At 41.5% G+C, this 24,293-nt stretch overlaps 1 long non-coding RNA gene across 1 annotated transcript; it reads right to left on the bottom strand.

Moving 5' to 3' along the window:
- Positions 1 to 4,288: 4,288 nt before the first annotated feature.
- Positions 4,289 to 20,647, bottom strand: LOC149864767 (uncharacterized). The gene is made up of 3 exons (XR_016442628.1): positions 20,548 to 20,647; positions 9,173 to 9,226; positions 4,289 to 8,879 (listed from the first exon to the last, which is right to left on the bottom strand). It is a non-coding gene; the product is annotated as an uncharacterized LOC149864767 (long non-coding RNA).
- Between the last annotated feature and the right edge of the window lie 3,646 nt (positions 20,648 to 24,293).

The following is a 24,293-nucleotide window of genomic DNA, read 5'->3' as shown; positions in this document are numbered from 1 at the left end:
CAGGTGCATTAAACTGCGCCTGGGCACACATCTGAACATGTGCCTGTTGGGAGCAAATTTGCTCCTGATGGGCACGTCCAGCTGAACCCACATGTGCTTCTTGGCAGCATCTCAAACCCCTTTGAGACAATGCAAGAGGCACATGCAGGAACAACACAATGTTTCCCATGCTGCAAAAGCATGGGGGCAAAATTAGACCCCCGGATATCCAGGGGTCAAAAAACCCTGCAGAGAAAAAAAAGCAGAGCAGGGTCCTCCACCAGAGGCTGGCTGCCAGAGCATCTCTATGGTTGGCCCTTGCCCTGGTGCTGAAGCACACTGCCTGCTTATGCAGGGCAGGCAGCATGCCAGCAGCAGGGAGCTGGACCCAGGCTCCATTGTCGGTAAGTAAGGGGTTGGGGGGCTGGAGGAGGACAGAGGAGACCATGGGGGTGACCCCTACCGGCCCCGCTTGCTCCCCCAAGTCCCCCCTGATCCCTTCCCCACCCATCTCCATCCCCCACCTGCTCCCTCAGCCCCCTGATCCATTCCCCGCCTAGCCCTACCCCCAACCTGGAGCCACTGGAATCTTGCTGGAGCCATTGGGAATGACTTGGGGTGCAGCAAACTAAAACTCCTCCAAGTGCAGGACAGTGTTGCCGGGGGCGGGGGGAGGTGGTGTTGCTGCTGCCACGGAGGGAAGCACCTGCTCCCCACACAGCCCAGGGACCACTCCTCCCACCAGCAGCTCACCCTCCCTACCTCCTGCCGGAGAGGCAGGTAAGTCAGTGGGGTGTGTGCATGACATGGGGGTTTAATCAGCCCTAAATTGAAGCTGTATTTTTTAAAACCCACCACTTCAATTTAGGGCCCCTGTTTTGTCTACATACGCCTAAAGCTCCTGACTGCCATTCTTCCAATGAATAATACCTAATTTTTTTAATAATCCCAATAACAGCAGAAGGATTACTTATGGCACTACTCAACAGAACTAGGGATTACAGAACTGGTTTTAATTGAGTAGTACTTCCAGAATGTGCCACAAAGATGCAAGCCACAGTAAGAAACATGTATTGCTTGATGAGCGTTCCAGCAAAGGACCCGAGGGTTTGGAAATCTCAGTTCTCTTCTTCTTCCTGCCTTACTTCAGGAAGGTAGTAAATTGCAACAGCACGGATATGACTGCCAAAGTCTGCTTTATTGAACTTTTAAGTATAGATTTTCATGCCACTTTTTATTCTCTTGGCCTCTCAGGCCTCAGATGTTATCAATCTCATATTGCTTCTGAAATCATATAGAGCACAATGCTGTGCAAATGTATGTTTCATACACCTACTCCACTAACTTCAGTACAGTTGCCTGGGGTTCAAGTCTTTGCCTTTTCAGATTCTGCTGTAATTTAATGACCATAACACAGAACCATATGCACTTCTCACTTATACTTATTTTACACCAATATTGCTGTGTTTTCTTAGAAATACAAAAGTGAAAGTAGAATTGGGTCTATGGAGTTAAAAAAAAAAGAGTTCATTAGTGACGCCAGTTGGCAGCACTAGCCAAGCCCTTACACTCTTATGGTCCTATTCTGCTCTCCATCCTATTAGTAGAAATCTGCAGCAACTCATTTGGAGTGAATGGAGTTACCTCAGATTTACACTGTGGTAACTGAGAACTGAATTTACATATACAGTGTCCCATTGACAATATTTTTTAGTTGGAAAAGCATGTGTAGTACAGGGAGACGATTCAGACTGCAGAATAGGTCCATTAACTCCACTGGAGTTAATTTATACTGGGGGCCAGTGAGGGCAGAAGCCCTATATTTGTTAGTAGTCTTCACCCTGCAGGCCAGATTCTCCTTTCCTACCTGACCCCCTTGCAGGGCTCATGAGGCACCAAGGACTGGGAGGATTTGGCATATCTGTGCACCAGAGACTTCCCATAGTGAAGAGGAATTTTTTTTGACATTAGGTTGGTCAGTGGCTCCTATCTATGCTAGGTGTCCCCTTTCTGCTGCAGAGGTAAAGGGAGAAGGGACTGCTGCTCTGCTATAACAGCCCTTAACATCTGTAAAGTCCCCTGTCCTCCGCTGTGCTCTAACTGATCCCAAGGCCAGGTCAGGCCAGGCCAGAGTCCAGGAACCTTAAGCCACCAACAAACATAATGCTGATGCCCAGGAGTACTGAACCCTAAACTTGGTTCTCACACTCCATTTTTACTTGTGCTAGGTGACATGTCTCCAGCCATTTGAACTCTGCACAGCGGTAGGTGTTCACACCATGTAGAAGTTCTATAGCTTTCTTTTTCATTCTTCTTCTTTCCCATCATATTTATCTCTTTTGAGCTGCTGTGTACTGTTTCCACTTTAACAGCTCCTACCAGCTGTTTTCTTTTGGTAACTCTTGTTGCAGATAGAATTTCAAGGGCTTCTAGGGGGAAGCTGCTGAAAGCACTACAGCTCTCAGACTCACTTCAAAGCAGCTTTCATAATTTTTCATGCACTTTTTTTAGGTTCTTTCTCTCCTGTTCTTTCCCCGCAAAAAACAGATTCTCCGCAAGATCACACTGTGCGATATAACCATTTACAGCCCTTTGGCACGAGACATCTTTTTTTTTTGTCTGATTAACACACATCCAACTGTCCTGTAAAGGTTAAGGAGGGGGACGTCCCCTCCACCTTTTGAATACAAATTGATTGTTGTTTTTTCCAGGGGAATGGGTGGGAGGGATGTTTACTGTTGTAATTAAGATGCCAGAAATATGAGGGTCAACTTTAATTTAGTTGAAACTTGCTTCATTAAAGATACTGGAGCTCCTGCATTCGACCAACCAGGCTCATCTGTGGGAGGCCCTGGCTTAACACCAACTCTAACTGTGGCTGAATTATCCTTCCTAGCTCTAATGTTTTGTTGCTGAATCAGAAGAAGGTTCATACAGTTCATACTTTTATGAGTTATTTCAGGCTAGGGACATAATTGGATTACTTCCATCCCAGTGTTACCTCTTAAGAAACAGCTTACCTTCTTAATGTTACTTTCTCCTGACTGGACTTAAAGTAGGGTTATCACTGTAAAAACAGATGTAGAATAGACCTTGGAAAATGGAGGAGGGAGGAAAATTAGAGACGTTATTGAAAAATAAAGCGACAAAGAAGTTGGCTCTGTAGGATGACCAATTTCAATCGTGCCATGAAGGAGAGAGACTAATAAATTCAATGGCATCAGTCTCCCAAGTGCCATCAATCTCTAGCAAGAATGCTTTTGGCTCAAAGTCTAGTTTTGTTTGAATAGAAAGGATGTCTAGGAGGAAAAGGATCACAGGATTTCTTGCAGTGCAATGGATACTCTTTTCAATGGTACATAACCATTGAACTCCTTTGAGTTTAAGGAATAGTAGTCCTTGCCCTTACATTCCTCCTCTTTTTGTAGCATGGGGATGTCTTATCCTCAGTAGGAAACTATTGTATGTTTTGGATTTCTCCTCATTGGACAAGGACAAATTTGAAGGCCAGAACCCTGTCAGCTGCTTCCATTATTTGCCTTGTGGGCTGATAGATATTCATATCCCACTCCTATTTACACTAGGAGACATTAGGAACAACTTCACTGAAGCCAAATGAATTACATAAGGGAAAATCTGTTGTAAGTGAGCAGATAATTTACCACAGTATGGTATGTCTTGTGACAGGTATAGTGCAACATGAACTGGTATCACATAAGGCAACAACAGTAGTAAATATAGCAAACCATGCTATTAGTTAGCACTGGGCACATGTTACTTCTTCAAAACACCGCAAATTTATTAAATTAAATCCTGTAGTTTACTCCATGAATACTCAGGGCCCCAAGTACTGTGGAAATGCTGCTTTTGCATTTCTTCTAGTAACAATCAAGAAATCGAGTACTGCACTTTGTAGTACAGAGCTATCCTCATGGCCACATCATCCCTAGATCAAGAGAAAAATGGCGTAGCAGCTGGAGATGGCATGGGGATTTCCTTACTGCATTCACATTTACTGTAGATGGAGTACCAAATTGCTCAGGGCTGCTATTTTTCTCCATGCCCTCAACTATTGGTTGCAAATCTTCTAGATGCCTTTGCCAGCTGGACCTGAGAACAATTTTCTCCTGTGTGTCCAAAGGCCCTTCATATAAGTTTTTTCTACTGCCTTAGATTTAGAGCTAGAAGTTTTCTTAATATTATTTTAATATTTCTAAACATTTTCTTCTGGGAATACATTTTTTAGGAATATTTTTTCCTTAAAATAAAGAAAGCAAGCAAGCAAGCAAGCAAGAAAGAAAGTGACCTTTATTTGTTCCTCCCTGTCATCTAGTCAAACAAATGAGTATAACTATTTCAGAACATGTTGTTGTTATAGCTACCAAACATTCCTGAATGATATTGCCCACAGACCCAAATGGATGACTGCCAAAGAAATGACAGGTATTTTTTTCTGAAGTTTAAGAGGATGAAAGTCACATACAAGTTATTTGTTGGAATTGTGCTTTTGGGAAATTTCTTCAGGCCATGTTGAGAAGGCTAGGAAATAAACCATAATAAGGGAGGTGGATGGAGGTGTAAATACCAAAGTTGAGCTCCTGCGCTTGATATGTTCTCCTGAATACACTTCTACTTGATTTGTGTTCTCTATGCAGAGCAGAGCAGGTAGCAGGTAGGATTTGGGTCAGGTAAAGCAGAACTTCAAGGAGCATAGCTGCATCCAACAAACCAGGCAGCTGTGAGCAGCTGGGGCTCATGGGTTCTGTTCCTTGTTTTGTCTCTGAATTTCTGTGTGACGGCACAGCTATTAGGCATTTATGTGCTTTAAGGGCATGTGTAGACAAAATGGGGGCTTACTTTGCCCTAAATTGAAGTGGTGGGTTTTTAAAAACACCACTTTAATTTAGGGTGAAGTAAACCCCCTTGTTGTGTACACCTGTGTCTTACCTGCCTCTCTGGCAGTGGGGAGCGGAGGGAGGGCTGCCAGCAGGTGGAGCAGTCCCTGGGCTGGTGGTTGGGGGCAGGGGGAGCACTGGTGCTTCCCTCCATGGCAGCGGTGGATCTGCCCAGGAGGCACTTGCCCACAGGCACCTTGCTCAGGTGGTCCCGGGGAGCACCGCAGCCGTGGAGAGAAGGACCAGGTCCCTACGCAGGTCATGCAGGCAGGCTCCTGGAGAAGGGGAAAAAATAAGGCTTGCCACTTTTTTTTTCCTTCAGTGGAGCCTGCATTCCTGGGCTGCTGCCATTTCATCTACACACTTAAGGTAGCTTCTGGTCCCTAGTCTAGCCAGAAAATTTTTCTTATAGAAAAAAAAAAGTTAAAATGCTGGCAACTGTGGTATAATTAATACTTTGCATAATCCCAATATACTATACAGTGGAGGATTACTGTAACTGTTTTCTTGCATGAATAATACCTGCTGGGAAAATATTACACTACAATAAGTGTACCTGCCCTTCACAATATATATTTATGTTTGAACTAATGGAGGCTTTTTCCAAAGAATGGCAACATTAATGTAATAGAAACCTTTCTGGGATACTCTAGTACATTAAGAGAGGTGGCCCATGGCAATCATAGAGACGACTAGAGCCTGTAGCCTAAGGCTGGCTTTGCTTGCAAGGGAAATGACCTCTTCTTCAGTTTCACAGGATACAAACCAAATGTCTTACATATTGGTCACGTTCCATTTAACTCATATTAATCTACATTGCATTGCCCGAGGGTACAAAATGTTGCATTTTTCTCCTTCTCCCCTCCCCCCCACCATATATATATCTTTTTCCTACAAAATATATTGAAAGATGTATGAATTCTCAGCAGCAAAACATATTCACTGCTATGCTTTCCATTGTCAGTTTACTTTGCAGTCTACAGCTTATGGGACTGCAAACCCGCACTTTTCTCCTATGTGTGTGTTTTTCTTCAGGGTCATTTAAATCAAATATCTGGATTAGCCCAATTTAGCCATATTAGCTCAATAGTAACCTTTTTTATATACTGTATAAAGACAAGAAGCTGTATCTATTGCTACTGCTTCAAATAATAAAAGAATTCTTTACATATACCAAAAAGCAAATGTAATTGCAGCGTTAATATGCAGAAGCTTTTCAGGCATTTCTTGTGCAAAAATATGGCAGTGGTACTTATGATTCAAACCAGGAAGGAACAATATTTTGGACTGGAAAATGCATATGCTCTTCCAATTAAACTCCTGAGTAAGCAATACATTTATGAAGCAGGAATAGGCAGTCCAAACTGCCTGAAAAAAAATGGGTTTTAATTAAGGGCATATACTGCGTATTTGCTCTCATTTGTTTCACTGCAAGCATAAAGAACCCTACAATAACTTCTGGTCATTACTGTTAATACTTGATAAAAAGGATGTAGGGTCAGACCATGGCTATTCATTTCAGAACTAGTGAGAGGCTGAAGATACTTGGAAGTTCTACAAAGCTCAGATGTGCAGACTTTCCCACATATCGGACAGCTGGGATGAGCAGTTTAGCCACTTGCTGAATGGGCTGGTGGAGTGGTCCTTTTGAACCTTAGATATCCTGAAACTTTCTGATAAAAGATTTCAGGACCTTCCAAATGTGCCCTGGCCCAATATGGCATGTCTCAGGTCACTCATTACTCATGACAGCATAACCAGAGGTTTCCAGGCTGCTCTAATACAGATCTTCAGTATCAGAGAACCAAAAAGGTGACTTTGGATTTCCTTTGTCCTCCACTTCAAGTCCTGTGCACTGAGCACAGCCTGGCTAAATCCAAGGTGCTGTCTTGTTATGTCCATCTTGGACCCACTGAACCACAGTTATTTTATTTAAGTCCCAATGACCTTTAAATACTGAGTGACCTTATTCTGTTGCATCCCTGAAATCAGTTATGATGGAGATATGCAGCTGGGTACAATCTACACTAGAGTAGATTTACTGAAATGAATGGCTTCAACCCCAAGTCCTAGTGATGTTAATTGGGACTTTCTCTGGAGGTGAAAAGGGGTGAATGACTTAGTTCTGGATTCTTACAATTCGGCAGTGGGTCATAGCTAGCTATTCTATTTCTACCAGTCCCCCCAATAGTGAGGCAATATGTCTAGGCTTCTGTTGTAGTCTGGTGATCCTGACAGAGCTCACAGTGGTTATTAGACCAATCTTGCTTTGGGCATTAGGATGACATGAGTTAAAGGGGTCCTTTGCCTTTCCTTAACATATAAAACTTATTAAGAGTATGTTAAAAATAAGTACAATTAGGTACACTGTTTTGTAGGGATTCCGTGGATATGGGGTCCTGTGCATGGTGGCTTATATGATATAGAAATGGTGGAAGTTGATATAGTCTGAGGGTATACATGGTCATGTAGCCTACATTTGCCCAGGCTAGTGGGAGGGGAGAACAGGATGTTGCGTTGCGATTGAGAGGATATAAAACCCTGTGCATGGTACCTGCATCAGAATTCATTCTAATTTGCATTCGTAGCCAGAATCTGGTTGGGAGCATAACCCTCCCCTGACTTTGGCTCCCTCCTCTTCTCTGCAACCAACACCTGAAATCTACATAGAGTGCAGCTGGGCAGAACCTAAGGATCAGACCCAAAGGCTTCGCTGGAGTTACTATAGGGTTACATGTTACATTAGACAATACTAAGGACACTTAAAATGCAAGCGTCCATAGGTTAAAGTTTGTTAACTTGTGCTAAGTGCCCTCTGAGCATTGCATACTTATATTGCTTCAGCCAAGGGTTAGCTCTGGGCGGTACAACCTAGCTTGTCAATCTACTCCACGGAGATAAAATGAGCAATTTGTAGTCCTTCAGCACCCCAGGATGCACTGCTTCTAGCTTCCCCTCTCCCTCCCACACTCAGAGCAGGGATAGAGCCCAAGTGTTCTGGCTCCTGGCCACACTCCTGTTCACCTACCCTCTAGCGGCAAGTAAGAGCTGTGCAGCCAAGAAACGTTAAATTAAAGAAATTAAAATGAAAAGAAACCTTTAATGTGCGATTCCTCACAGAATGTTCCAACGTTAACACTACAGATTTAGTATGGTATAAGTGTCATGTGCATCTTTGCCCTATGGATTGTATTACCAGAGCTGAAAGAAGAATTTGGTCCAGCAGCATTATGAGAAACTGACATCATGTACAGATTCATTGGTCTCAATTCTCTTCTCCACGTACACCCATAAACTCCATTGACCACAGTGCTGTGCCAGTAGCAGCGTGAGGTAAGCATCAGGCTTGTTATCCGCAATTTGTCCCTTGTACTGACAAACTGGATTTGCCTTTAACAAAAGGTTTCACCTGCTCCTACCACTTCCTGATACAGACGGTCAGTTTCACAGAAACTATTGCTGTGAATATGAACAGATGCAGCAAGGAAAATGGAAAATAGCAAGCTTTATTTTCCTCCCAGAGCGCTGCTCTTGTCACTGCCTGTGCCACATCTGTGCTTTTGAAGGGAAATGTCATAACACTGCTAATCAATAAGAAGAGTGACAGGACCATTTGTCAAGAACAAGCCAGCACTGCAGCTGTTGTAGTCGTCCTCTCCCTCTGTTTTGCAATCAGAAACCTAGGGAAGGGTCTGATTATTTGCCTCAGGCAGCACCAGTGCTCTTGTGGACAGCCGCTGTGTGAAAATAGCTCTGATCAGCTTGCTAATGCCCTGCACAAGACTGCAGCCCTTGGACTGAATAAAGAGGCAAGAGGCTGGCAGGAAGTATAGAGTTTCTAACAATGGGATGTAAAAGACACCAGACACCCTGCAAAGGAGAGAGGATCCTCAGTATCGAAGAAGTCTGTTGACCTTTAATCCTAAGATCACTGTTGCATATGCATTTCTTTTGAGCTGCAGATGTTCCTTGCTGGTCCACTGGTTAGGAGGACAAGCAGTTGATCTATAAGAGAAGAAGGCAGGGCTCAGAGAGAACTTAATGAAGACTTTAATCTTTACATTCCAATTAAAACAGAACAACTAGTATAGCACAGGATGGATCTATAAGCTCCTACAGCTGCTCTGTCTACAGTAACTGCTGAGGGCTAATGTAAATGTTGATGGGTGCAGCCTTCTCAACAATGAGAGCAGTCATGCATGTAGTGGGGTTGTTTGCAGAGGTGACAATACTGAGCTGCCCTTTCCCACCCCATCAAAATAATTTTTAAATTAGGATATTTATCTTAATCTACTCACCTATCTTTGGTTTTCAGACTTGCAGATTATGTTCCTCCACTTTCCAATGATGGCCTTAAACAAAAAAAAAATCTATTTCATTTTAACAGGTACACAGAAATCAGTTCTGTTATGAAACAAAAAAAGCTTAATAAAACACTGAAAATCTTGCTTTGGCCTTAAATATACCTTCCATTAAGGAAAGTAAATCCCATACAAAAAGACTCTGGTTGTCTTCTTTCTGCGTTGATGAAAACAGATTTTAAAACCTCACAAAGTAATTGCTTATGTCCTCAGAGGTCAGTTTATTTTTATTGAAATGCTGGCTACACCTGGAAAGCTGTAGACTGAAGCATGTGTTAAGGCACAAAACTTTAGAAATAGCTGTACCAAAAATATAAATACAATACAGAAATGCTAGAAGCTATATCTGGAAAGGTGCATCAGGAGGAAAATTCTGGACATGCCTTGTTCACGCTCCTGCTCAGTGTCCACATTCTGCCATTTTGTGAAAGACAATACTAGGCTAAATGGACCTATGGTCTGACCCAGTAAAAGCTAGCTCTTATGTTATGTGGGAGTACTGTAGCTATCCAGAGATAAGTGGCTAACACAGTCCTTTCAAGATAAAACCTAAGGAGCAAATACCCAGCTGGTATAAAACATCAGCCGTGCTATGTCAATATATGACACCTAAAGAGTTGTCTGTGAGGATCACATTCTCCACTTCGAGCACAGTGGAATGGAGCTGCTTGGACATTTATGGTCAAATAGAGGTTTGGTTTTGTTTTTCAATGAAAAATGCCATAAAACAGTTTTAGAAAAAATAGCCCATTTCAGCGGTATTTTACTCTGAAACGCTCCCCTCCCTCAAACATGGCATATACATTGAAATGTTACAGTTTAACATGTTTAGAATGGGATGTTTTCATTTGGAATGGGTTTTTTCCAAGTGAAGATTTATCATTTTTATATGAAAAAATCTGAAAACCTTTTTTTTTTGCTTTTAAAACTCAAATTAAGATGAGAACTGTTCTGACTTTGGTAAAATTAAATGTTTCACTTGGCGCCAAACAACATTTTTTTAAAAAATTGAAATTGCATTTCATGAGGCATTTTTTCCCCTTTCCATTCTGGTTTGGAAGGAAAAAGAGTTTAAATCCTAGGATTTTCCACAAGCTGGAAAATCTTTTTTTTATGGGCGGTTCTATAGCAATTCAAGGCAGAAGGCATGGAGCTGGGTATAGCAGCACCCTTGTTTGCTGCTCAGGCCTGTCCAATGTCCCAATGAAGACCTCAACACTGTCTGCCTTGTAATCCCTGACAAATCATTCATTTTCCCACTTACATAATGTGAGTAATGTGGGTTTGGTGAGGATAGTACTGAAATCACATAAAACATAAACATGCTAACTCTTATTATCAGTTTCTTGAAAATGTTAGTCATTTTTTTTTTATTTAACTACTTTCAATATATTGAAGATCTGTAGCTTATGTAAATTCTGATTTGCTGAACCAGTAAATGGTGGCAATTAACAGCTGAGGTGTCTGAGGAGAGATAGGCCAAATAGGCTGCACTGAAAGAAAAAGAAATCACTCCTACATTTTCATACCAAAGCACTTTATGAAGCTCATAATCCATGCTGCAGAACTGCTGCCGTGTCCCTTTATATTTATTTGTTTGAATTCGCTAAAGAATTTAAAACACCTGCTTTGGAGATGCAAAGAGGACAACTGACTATCCGTTTGCCAAAATCTATATTCTATTTTTAATATTTATTTAAGAAAACATTTTGCATTGTCCACAAGTTCTGTTTATCTTCAAAATATCTGTGACTAAGACATGTTCATTTAACCCACAGCTAAAGGTATTACTGGTTTCAGCAGATTTTCTCTTTTTAATATTTAAATACCAATAAAAAATTAAAGGAATCTTCTTTAACTGTATTCTCCCTTTCACAGGAATCTGGAAGGAAAGAGCATTCAGGGGTGAAAAGCTGCTCCAATTTATGTGTGGGATCAAACTTTATTTCAATGATGCAAATGAACAACTTAAGTTAAAAAATGACATATATTTCTCCCCCCAACATGTGTAATATGCTCACATCATACTATGTATGACTGTAACATCATACTATCGTGCAAGAATAGGCATATTTTATAATTTAACTGAAAAGGAGTGAAAGATCAAACACAAACATCAGTACACAATAAAGATTTAGTGAAAATTGACATCATGCAACCAGTGGTATATGTTAGCTGGAAAATGACGTTCATGTGGCTTGTGACAGTGTCTTTGAATGGCTTCCTTTCTTGGTTTGAAGATCTCACTTATCCCTGTTGATTTAAGAGTCCTTTGGCAGCTTTTTATTTTTTGTCTAACTACTGGTGTTTCCTCATAGCCAAAATAGTGTAAATAGTAAGAGAAACCTTGAGTTGGATAGTTGATCCCTACTGCGTAGCTTTTGCTGTTCAGCTAGCTCTGGAGATATGTGCATCCAAGAAGAGAAAAAGAAAAATATTTCTTTTTTAAGAGAGAGAATTCACTGAATAAATTAATAGATAAGAAAGTTGCTGAGGCTGGAAAAAAATTGTATAGCTTGCCAGAAAAGGGTTTTTTGAGTTAATACAAACCTATTATTTCTTCATGAAGAGACTGGGTTTCTATTTGTTTGCTTTCACACCTAAAATTAGTATGTGCTTCTGCTGGCTGTCTGCAATGGGGAAGGCAGGAAGTGCATGCAGCATACTGGGTAACTATGTGATCTTATTGTCACCTTTCTGCTTTCTCTCTTTCATTTCCATCAACATCTATCATGTTAAAGGCACCTCATACACCTTTCAGGCCCAGGACCATGTGTTTACTTGCTTTGAAAATAACCCTGCACATGGTGAGTGTTTGAAAAGCAATAAAAGGAGGAAATCTGTAAAAACAAAGTTAAAAAATAAAAGTAAAAAAGTTGAAGCCACATCTGATGGTGCTTGACAAAATTCATGATTTTCCTCATTCCCTTAGCTAATGGTTGTTCTCTATGAAGACCAAACTGTTCTGACCCTTGGTTTACATTAGTAAAGGTGCTAAACCCAGACGCGAGCAAATGTCAACACAATCTGATCAGCAGAAGTCATTTTTTGCATGAATAGAGAGAGGTAGTAGCTCTGTTAGTCTGAGTTAGGCAGAAAGCAGGGCAGGGTAGAACCTTATAGCTTAGTGGTTCTTAAACTTCTTGAAGTCAAGGAACCCTTTCATACCACTTTTTCTGCCACAGAACTCCTATCCCTGTTATAAAGACTGATACAGAGCTAAACGACCCGGCGCAGCAATAGCAGCACACTACCTCCCAGTCAGCTTTCCATTATCCCCAATCTCTTTGCAGAACCCCTGAGGACATATTGCAGGAACATAGGGTTCCACAGAAACCAGTTTGAAAACTACTGTTACAGACTAACTTGTTCAGACAGGCACACTCTTTCATTGACTACAGCAGGCTACAGATGAAGTAAGTTATAGCCCATGGCAGCTTATGCCTGTCTGAACAAATTAGTCTTTAACAGGGGTGAGCAAAATGTCATATTCAGCCAGCAGCTGGACTTCATTTCCCAGCAATCCCTGCCTGCATGGGACCCCAGCCACAGCTGCGGTGTGATAACACAAGGCTGGGGTTCCCATGGAGACTGGCCCCAGCCACGCTGGCAGGGTGTATGGCAGGGCAGGGCAGGGCGGGGGGCTGCTCCAGAGCAACTGGGATCTTGTGGCGGAGGTAGCTTGGTCTGGGGCCAGGGCAGCACCATAATCTGCAAACTGGACACTACGAGCAGGGGCACGCAGGCAGTGGATCGCGGTTCTGCCCTGGCTTCTTGCAGCAGTAACAGCCTGGTCCCGAGCTGGGGCAGAGCCATGATCCCCTGCCTTGCATGCCCCCGCTTAGAGTGTACAGGCTGCAGATCACAGCTCTGCCCTGGCCCCAGACCAAACTGTCCCTGCTGCAAGATCCCATTGGCTCCAGAGAACCCCCGTGCCCTTCCCTGCCATGCACTCTGCCAGCACAACTGGGGCTGGTCTGCATGGCAACCCCAGCCTTGTGTTATCACAGTGCAGCTGTGGCTTGGGTCTCCATGGAAACCAGCCCCAGCCATACAGGCAGGGGTTCCTGGGAAATGGAGTCCACTGCTGGCTCACGGGCCAGACTTTGCCCACCCCTGGTCTATAAGGAGCCATTCTGCCTTGCCTTAATCTTTAATATGGTCATCTCATGATGACCAACGAATGTGGGTCTGAGTGAAGTCAGAGGGGCTGTGTCAAAAGTGACACTCAGAAGCACTAAGATAAGTTGACAGGTTGCAACGGTGGGCGGATGAGAATAGGATGGGGTTTAACACTGATAAGTGCAAGGTGTTGCACATGGGGAGGAAGAACCGGCACCACACTTACAGGTTGGGGAACTCCCCTCTTGCCAGCACGGAGACGGAAAAGGATCTTGGAGTCGTCATTGACTCCACGATGAACATGGGCCGGCAGTGTGGGGAGGCAGTCAAGAAGGCCAATCGTACCCTGTCATGCATCCACAGATGCATCTCGAGCAGGTCCAGGGAGGTGATCCTCCCCCTCTATGCGGCACTGGTCAGGCCGCAGCTGGAGTACTGCGTCCAGTTCTGGGCGCCACACTTCAAGAGGGACGTGGACAATATGGAAAGAGTTCAGAGGAGGGCCACTCGTATGATCAGGGGTCAGCAGGGCAGGCCTTATGAGGAGAGGCTACGGGACCTGAACCTGTTTAGCCTCCACAAGAGAAGGTTAAGGGGGGACCTTGTGGCCTGCTACAAACTGGTCAGGGGGGATCAGCAGGTATTGGGGGAGTCCCTGTTCCCCCGTGCGCTGCCAGGAGTGACCAGGAATAACGGTCACAAACTGGCGGAGGGTAAGTTTAGATTAGATATTAGGAGGCGCTACTTCACAGTCAGGGCGGCTAGGGCCTGGAACCAGCTTCCAGGGGAAGTGGTGCAGGCTCCTAGCCTGGGGATTTTTAAAAGGAAGTTAGATGAGCACCTTGCCGGGGTCATCTGACCCCGGTGCTCTTTCCTGCTAAGGCAGGGGGTCGGACTAGATGATCTACCTAGGCCCCTTCCGACTCTAGCTACTATGAAACTATGAAACTATGAAACTAAGTTTTACAAAATATTGACTAATTGCTGCAATGAAGATTATTACTTGGTAGAGTTCTAGCTTGTAATCAGAATTACTGTAGGAATGTTATGCAGCAGGACACTACTAGAAGTCTGAGGAAAACAACTTCAGTAGTAACATTAATCTAAAAAATAAAGATTTGAATGGGATATATCACCAACATGGAAGTCTTACTTTCACAAGCATTGATCTTCAACATCATTTGTTCATTGGTTGCTTTCTGACAACAGTACAAAATTTAGCAACTGTGAATTGTCCAGCACTTCTCAGGCTTTGAGTTCTTTTCTAGACCTATGCTGAGGAGACCAACTCAGGCACAATGTGGAAACAGATAAGAAGGATGGACTCACCAAAGCCACTCGCATCAATATACAGTACAATGGGTAATTTGTGTACTAGGCAGCATTTTTCAGCCTGTTAGTCGCGACCCAAAACTGGGTAGCAAGAATATATGAAAGGGTCATGAATAAACTATAAAAATGGATTCTCCTTTAAAGGAGAAAAAGATGGGAAACCATGGCTTTTCCCCTGCAGGCTGGCAGAGTTCCAGCCTATGAGGGGCTGCTTGAGGCCTCCTATGCCCCCCACGAACCCCTCCTGCCCCACAAACCCATACCCTGCCCCACACACTAGGACTGGCCATTGATTTTTACAAACAGGTCCTGGTACAAAAAAGGTTGAGAACCATGGCACTAGAGGTACGTGTTCTACCACCCACTAAACACCATAAAGAAAAGGAAATGTGTAAATAGTGGGTGGCAAATACTAAACAGGCTAGTCTCTCTTCACATGAAGGGGAAAACATCATAGTAAAGTACATACATAGTGTTATAAGATTAACTTAACCTCTTCTTGCATGTTTTTCAGTGGGCAGGGATAAATTAATCCTAAAATTAATTAATTAATCCTAAAATACCATTGTAGCCTAATTAAACACACAAAGGAACTAAATTCCTATACACAGTATTTTAGATTAAGCACCAATTCTCCATCTATTTGTAGATCCCTTGTTGCCTTACCAACAATCTGAAATGACACCTGCCTTATTTTTTTGAACTGGCAAGCATCTCGCTCTTGTAAACCAAAAATAATAAATCTATTTCTCTGCCAGAAATGACTAAATGACTAATGTGCCTTAATACATACACTGTGTTCTTTTACATTTAGAGTCTGGGTGGAGGTTGTTGTGGCTGTCTTCTGTGTTTGGGCTGTCTCCTTTCATCACATTAGTTTTAATGAATTGAGGTATTCCTAAGATGCCCTAGTTCTTCTTTAACAGCATATTAGCTGTGAAGGGAGGCTTTACTAAGGAGTGATGACAACCTATGAGAGGCACTGGGAGAGATATTTTCCCAGGTTTAGGGAGCCTAGTTAGGCAAAGAAACTGCTGTAGGATTCAATCCTGCCACATTCTGAGTGGTCTGGCCCTGCCCTAGCAAAGCGCAAAAGCTTGTACTTCATTTTAAGAACATGAATAAATCAACTTTAATGGGACTACTCAGGCCCAGGATGTACATGTTGGAAGCCTTTCTAGTTCTCTAGAATTTTAGATTTATTAAAATGCCTTTATTGCTTTCTTTTCTTTCATGTTAACTAACAAAATCCCAGTTCATTAAAGAACTGCTTGATATTCTGGCTACTGGCAGAACATACAGCTTCAGCCTAAGAGTGTTGAGGCAATTCATCTGATTCAGAAACATTTCTGCACTCAGCACCATCTCCTCCTGAGGTTCATTCTTTATATTTCTTCTTTTCATGCTGTTCTTTTAGGGAAAAGTGCAGCATTTTGTAGCATATGCTGAAAAAAAATACAGTTTACTGTAATGGGTGGAAGGAAGGAAATCTTGAACAAAGACATTAAACGACCAAGTGGCAGACGAGCAGCCTGTTCTGTTAGGAGGAGTCAGCTGGTTTGGAAGTAATGGAACTGATGACCTCATGCCATTAATTTTAGTGAGATTGTGCCTGGATCTTCCACTTCATCAAATTAACGTTGCACTAAAAGGCATGAAATGTTTTACTGTCTTCACACCTCTGTTTCATAGAAAGTCAAAACTGTTTTGTGTGGCTAAGGAGGAATCCAAGACAAAAGACAGCATCTTGCTGAAGTAGCGTTTGTTGAGAAGACAGAAACAGCTTACCAAGAAAGCAGGGACAACAGTTGTATTTCCCATTTATCCACTTTTTGTATCCATGTATCTGGATGGTCTCTAGATCAATTTTAAATTTTGATTTGTTTTCTTAACATTTAACTGTAAAATTATATTTGCTTTAATAAAATGATTTTAAAAGAAAGGGCATCTTTACCAACTTATTTGAACAGTGATGGAATTGACTATAAAGGGAGAGGGATGACTTGTTCCAGTTAGAATGTATATTCTTTCAAGGTGAGTTATCACGTCATGCCTATAAGTTATCATATCATCCCAAATGTTTCTGAAGTGAGCATATAGGCTGAATTACATATACTGTATGAAGTGTTAATATTGGGATGCGATTTTCATCTCGTTATGATAGTGGTAACACTGTTGACTGAGATAACTATTAAATAACTCTGACATTTTGGGCCAGAATATTTTCAGCTTGGTTATGTCAAAATAAAGCTTTATGGAGAGAAGTAAGCTGCAGTGACTGCTGCTGAACAAACCTTTCCCAAGGTGAGAGCTTTGGTATTTCACCTCACTGTGATGCACTGATGGCCTTGTCAGCAATAACATGAGAGAATTTTTAGTGGTAGGAATGGTGGATCCACGAGTAATTATCTGCCATCAAAGTTTTACTCTGTCATCTAGTTCCACTGTAGCAAAAGTTAGCGTTGTCCATATGACTACCTACTTGCATATATATGCCATTAGGACTTAAATGGGCAAAGGTACTTTCTAAAGAATATCATGCTTTCCCACTCACCAAGGCCCAAGTTCAAGATGCAATGTGTAACAAAGACTACCCAAAACTAATTCATTCTGGAAACTTAAAAAGCTGGCGATGGGGAGAGGAGGTGGTTCATTTTTGTGTAAGCAACTCTTCCTGCAACCTCCACTCATAGTTAGCCATTTCTGGCACAAATAATTATCTCCAAAAAGTGATAGGATGGTAAGTGCAGATACCACGGAGCTAACTCTGGGTCTAATATAAGTCGAGCCCCCTGAAATAAGGGATATTAGAAAGGTCTTAATCAGTGGTACCCAACCTTGGCATCAATACTGAGCATAGAACACCCTGGAGGCAACTTCATGCTTTGTTTGCCCCAGTCACCCTGAAGAAAGAGACATATGGAAAACAGCTTCCTGTGGTTCTGACATTTGAGCTCTCATGGGCAACAATTTGCCCATGAGCCACTGACAGGGGACTGTTGCTCTAGAATTCCTATTGAGAGCGTTTGAGTTCCTTTTGCTATCTACATTCATCTCCTGCCAATGAGCTCTATTTTCTCTCAAGTAATTCTTCCTTTATCAATACAAAGCATAAGTGTTTAAATACGAAGGCACAGATGAGGGGAATTCAGGTGTGCGAAACAGGCCGTATTCAATTTAGATTTGGATTCAGCCTGAAGTGGGGACAGTGATTCGATTAGTTGATTTGGATCGCTGTCCCACTTCGATTTGGCTGAATCTGAAGATTCGATGCTGATTCAGGGAATCAGCAATTTGGTCATAGACACAGCTTTAAATGTTTTTTCTACACACCTCGAGGTACCAGGCATGGCTCGTGAATTCTGTGATGGGCATGAGGGGGCCCCCAGAGTGCTCCACGGTGGACCCAGAAGTGGGCCGGAAGTGCTTCTGGTCCGCTTCCGGGTCTACTGCTGAGCACACTGGGGACCGCCCCCACGCTCCCATGGGACGCTCCATCTGCCCCACCATCTCAGCATTCATTCGCTGCTTGGTACCTTGAGGTACGTAGAAAAAAACATGTAAAGCTGTGTCTGTGTCCAAAACATCAAATCTCTCCAAATTAATTAGGAGGGTTCCGATTCAGTTCAGAGAGTTAAAGGGTCTCCTGATTCAATTTAGATTTAGAGATTCAGCCACCGAATCGGACCAAATCTCAGCTAAGTCAAATCAGTGACCGAAGCTTGGTACAGCCCTACAATTTTGTGATCTGAGGACTCCACGGTGAATTTTACATGACTTAATATTGCCTGCCATTTAAAAACTGACTGTTTTGTGTTCGGCTGCTTTGCTTTCAAACAGTAGAATGAGAGGTTCATTTACCTCTCAGGTTGTCTAAATATCCTAGATTAACACCAGGTGGAAGCCTGACTGGTAGGGAGAAGGTGGGGATAGAGAGAAGTCTGCTGATATTTTAATAGATGTCTATTCAAAATAGTAGAGCTTTCCCAGGACAGGGATTACCTACCCTTTTTGAGTTGGATGCATTCTGCTTTTTACTTGTTCCTATAAGTTATGAGAACTAAGACAGCAATGCAGTAGGGATTTATACAGACCTAGTTAGATTCCACTTTTTTTTTTAATCTACCTATTTCTAGCTATTCACAGCCTTTTGCAGCTTCAGAGGTTTAGCAGTTTGTCACACACTGGACAAGATGATTCAACAAAAACAAAACACACAAACAATAGCAATTCACCACAACAAACCTGCAATGCACTAGGCAGCCTAGGTATCCGTGTCTATTTTAGAATAGATGCCTCTAGATATTAAGTACTCAAGTGATAGTCACCCTAGGCAGATAGATAGGACAGGCTAATCAGATAGAGCTGCTCCTACCAGAAAATAAGTCATCATAATACACAAGCCGCCTTGTCACAGTTTCCTAGTTTTAAGCTAGTGACTGTGTCAGAGTTTAACAAATTGGATTTTAACAATCTAACCCTGCCATCTTGAGCAGCTCTTAGAAAAGTCCCTTCTAAATAAACCTTGGGTTTTTATTCTCTGTCAGTGCTCAGTGTTTATGTTGACAGATAGTTTTAGGATTATTGAACCCCCCCTTCCTTACAGAGGAGCATCAAGCTGTTTGTTCAGGCAGCTTCCCTAGCCGTGTAAGAACATTCCCTTCTAAGGGAGCTCAGAAAAATATCTACACTAGGCTTCAGAATAAATTGTCCACTCTATTTCTAGCACTCTACTTGCAAACACTGCCTCTCTGCACTCTTTCACAAACAGCCTAGCCTAAGTTTGCAGGACTGCAAGTTACCCTCCTTCAGCCTATCCTACAAATACATCCTCTTCCATTAGCTCAGCCCTCTTTCTTAGTAATCCCTCACTAAGGAGCCACAGCTGCAGCTGATTGACAGCTTTGGCAGTTCTTCCTGCTGCAGTTTTTTAACCCCTTGCTAGCCTGATTGGTTGTGAGATACATTAACTGTTCTCATACTTTCTATCTAAGCTGATTCTGCATTTAAAATAACTATGGATATCTAGATCTTTTTTTAAAGCAGAGACCAGCAAGCATGAGCATTTGTTGTGTGTTAGGAGAGCTCTAGAGGAACTGCAGTTCTGAGTTAGCTGTCTTGGGTGTAATGTCTTTGCTTCTCTCCATCCATAGTCTATCATATGCTCAAAATTGCATTAAAGCAGCATGGACCTCTGTGGTCTTCTCTGTGAAAGATATTGGATACCACAACCCAAATAGAAACCTGTTCAATGCACTTTGCAAAGTATTAATATAGTTAGGTAGCCTGGTAGGAAATGACAGAGAAACCACAGGGGTGTATGCTGTAAGCAAATATAATTTTGAAGAGAAAAAAATAACCCTTAGTAGCAGAGATATTGCCAGTGCTGGGAGTGAAGAAAATCAATATACAATTATGCCTACACAAGCCCTATATTATTCCTGCTTCAAGTAGTAATTGTGTCACTGACTCTTCCTCCATATGCCTCAGTTTGGACACTCAACACCTTGCTATTAATCCTGTCCTTAAATCAAGATTTCCCATAAAATACATATGTATTTTTTAAATTAGACGCTACTTGTACAAGATGAGGTTTTATCTACCTCAGCCCTATCCCTTTAAGTGTAAGCTCCTTGAAAGGGAGACATGCTTGTAAATCCCATGGCTAACTCAGCACAAATGAATAATAATAATAGTAATTGATCAATACTCTTGTCAGTTGTCTTTATACTAGTTCAAAGTATACTGTGTTACTGGAGACTGGATTAACAAAACAGACATGTGCAAATATTCTATGAAGATACTATATTATATTTTACAAAGTACCCACAGCCATATCTTCTGGGGGCTTGCCTCACCTCTGAGAATATTCAGGGAGTTGCAGCTCTCCTGTGTGATCTTCATTTTCAGGACTGTCTACTTGATGACTGTCATGGCAGTGACCTGTATATACTGTGTGTAGACAGTAAATAGAAAAGGTGCCAGTAGATGGAGCCCAAGAGTATGTAGCCTTGTTCCAAGTTTTTATAAGATGAATAAACAACTTGTTGCAGTGAACAACAATTGGCTTCTATGCAGTTCTTAATAATGGAGTTGTATCAGCATAGGGTCTGGGGCATGTGAAATTAAAATGATTTTTCCTTTCATGGATGCTTGCTTGTACATTTGTTGTTTGAGTCATAGGAAAATGGAAAGCAGAGTATAGTAAAATCTGGATCAAAAACTCACTGAAGTGGAAGGAAGGACAATGCAATTCTGATCAGGTGCACATTTTGAGCCATTTGCCAGCACACTATAGCAATGAAAAAAAATCAAATGTGTCATGCTGGTCTATCAATTAACAGGTGAATTCTCTCTCAGGCCTGAAACGAAAAGATTAAAAACTTCAGATGATTTGTTTTTAGAAAAGTTGTTTAGAAAAATTCCTACTGGATCTTATTAGTTTTCATATTAATGATTCATTTTGAATTTGGAAATTATTTAGGTCCAGAAGAAGAGCAGTAAGTAGAGCAGTGGGTTTCATGCTGTCTTTCATAAAGCATGGTTTTGTTCTTAAGACCCCTAGACACGGTTTGGGATCAAAACACTATTGAAAAGTAATGAGTTTCCTGATGTTCCTACAAAGCAAAGTTTTTTTTTCCCTAGGGGGAAACAAAATAGTACACAGAAGGCATTATTGAACTATTAGATCAATGTCCTGATCTGCAAGTTTTTAAAATGGGAGAGCATGTAGCAACACTTTAGTTGAAGAGTTCCAGCTATAGTGGGAAGAGGATAAATAGTGTGTGTTTTGTTGGAGAGATACAATCAGGCTTTGAAATCAAATGGCTCAAGGTAAAGAGCACAAAATGCTTATGAAACTAAAGATAATCATGGAAAGATTATTGGGATACTGAAAAAAATGTTACATACCAATTTGAGAAAAAAAATCAATTCTCACCCTATTACACTGTGGCTTATTACTGTTGTTAGGTTTGCAAAAATATATGTATATACTTTAAATCCCTTGGTATTCATTGACTTTCATGCTTAATGAAAATTGAAAAGACAATATAAACCTATGAATAGGAATGTTTGTATCTCTTCCCTATTTCTCATCTCATTCAATGCTGGCGACTTCTATTATTAGGATATTTCATTTGATTTTTTTTCCAGTCATTGTAATACATACATTTCAAATCAAATTTGGTAATCACTTCCTGATCTATTTTGGAGGTCATTCAAAGACAATATCTAAATTGTCATATCATTTTATCTTTTGAAGAGAATCTGTTTCGTTTGAGCATGTAGAGGTCTTAGAATAAGATAGAGTACTTGGGGAGTATCCCTGTCTTGTGACTAGGGCTATACACAAGGCAGCAGTCGCAAAAGAAGTGAAGACCTACAAAGTTGTTTTCATTCTGAAGTAAATCCCAAAATGTCCTAAATTCTCCACAAAGGAAAATTCAAGACAAAAAAAATCAGTTCAGGTTGATCCCAATGTTACAGTTCTATTTTCCCTATTAAATAAAATAGATTATAACAGAGTTGTTAGGGAATTTTAGGATGAAACCAGTTCTCATCAGAAATAACTGTTAATTGAAACTAAAATATTTCATAGAAATGTTTCCACTTCAAGGCATTTACATCAAATCACAAAAAGAATTTTCATGGAAAACTTGTCTAGCCAAGTTTTAAAAACCTCCAAGGATGGAGATTTCACAACCCTTCTGGGTATCCTGTTCCAGTGTTTTACTACCCTCCCAGTGGGAACGTTTTTCCTAATATCTAACCTAAACTTCCATTGCTGCTACTTTAGGCCATTGCTCCTTGATTTATTATATGCCACTGAGAACAGTCTTGGTCCATCCTCTTTGGAACCAGTTTTCAGGGAGTTGAAGTCTGCTATTATATCTCCCCGCAGTCTTCTCTTCTCCAGACTAAATAAGCCCAGGTCCCTCAGCCTCTCCTCAGAAGTCATGTACCCCTCTAATCATTTTATTTGCCTTCCACAGGACTATCTTCAATTTATTTACATTCTTTCTGTAGTGGGGGGCCCAAAACTGGGCACAGTCATCTCACCATAGAAGGCAATCAGGTTCGTCTAGCATGACTTGCCCTGGTGAATCCATGCTGACTGTTCCTAATCACCTTTATCTACTCCAAGGGCTCATCTACATGACATACATTAATGCACCTTAGCCTAATTTAATGCACATTATGGGTGCACGTCTACACGTGCATGCTCTTAATATGCATTAAAAATGGTTAAATTAGGCTATTTGTGTCTAAATTTGATATCTTCAAATGCAGATATCAAATTTAGGTATGATTAGTTAAAGTGCATTAACTCAAGTGTAGATGTGACCTGGCACTAACATTAGTGCTGGTCTGCCCAGCTGCTAGGGGCACATGCCAGGGCTGCAGGGACTTGGCACTAACAATAGTGTCATTGGCACTAACTTTAGTACCAAGTGAGCTAACTTTAATGCCAAGTCTCTGCACATGTAGCCACCTGCCAAAAATTGCTTAATGTGCATCAACTTAATGCACATTAAATTTAGTCACATTTAAGTGCACATGTAGGCTTGCGCCAAGTGCTTAGAAATGGATTCCTTGAGGACCTGGCTCCATGATTTTTCCAGGACCCCATCGTGCTGCACAAAGTAAACACAAAACAAAAAGATGGCCCTTTCCCAAAGGAGCTGCCAAGTAAGTATAAGAAAAAGTCAAGAAATGGATATACATGTATGAAGGAGTTCAAGGGGACAGTGAGATAATATTAGATGGCATCATACGTGGTGGTCTCAGAAATAGCCTCCTGTAAGCATCGATACTACATAGGAATTGAAGGTGGATGAGGTAATTTTGTAGAGCTCAACCTGAGCGTGAGGGGTAAAATGGAAGAAAGTCAAGAGGTGCTTGTTTGTAAATCTATTAAGTAGGTGATGGAGGTTGTCACCATGAGCTGATCAGAGATAAAAGCTGACCTATCATTATTGAATGGGAGCTGACAGGCAGGGTAGGGAATGTATTCGAGCTAGCCAAGAGGAGATTCTTTAAATAATGCACCTGAATCATAAACACTAGTTTATGTACATTTGCGTGCACGCACGCACACAAGCACGCACATGCACACACATATATAAAATGATTAAGTCTGTTTCTCCATGGCTGAGCATTATGTATAGCCATTTATAGAAGTGCAACATAGATATAAAACATTACCAAATTACAGTGGTCACCTCTGCAGCCACCTTGGGCTGGCATAACTGATTGTGGCAGGTGGAATGGAGCCATGTCCTCAGCAATTTTTGGAGTGGGAATAAAGAATATTCAAAGACCAGGACTACTCATATTATAAATTGCCATTGCATCATTCTCAGTAGAAAAAAATAAGACCAGATCCTGAAACTCCCATTGACTGATTCCCATGCTAATAAAACCAAGAACCAGGTAACAAAGATGAAAGACAGTTTCTGAAACAAAGTACCAAAGACTTTATCACTACTTCTTAATCTGATTTCAGTGGGAGCTGTCCGGGCTCTCTGAATCTGTCTGGATCAGACTCATTCTACTTAAACAACCAAAAGATACTTACAGCATTATTGTTGTTTTCTTGGCT

This window comes from Crocodylus siamensis, chromosome 5 (assembly GCF_052110815.1).
Source record: "Crocodylus siamensis isolate JL-2025a chromosome 5, ASM5211081v1, whole genome shotgun sequence".
NCBI classification, from domain to species: Eukaryota; Metazoa; Chordata; order Crocodylia; family Crocodylidae; genus Crocodylus; species Crocodylus siamensis.
Note: the sequence above shows the minus strand (reverse complement) of the source record. Positions and strands in the feature narration are given on the sequence as shown.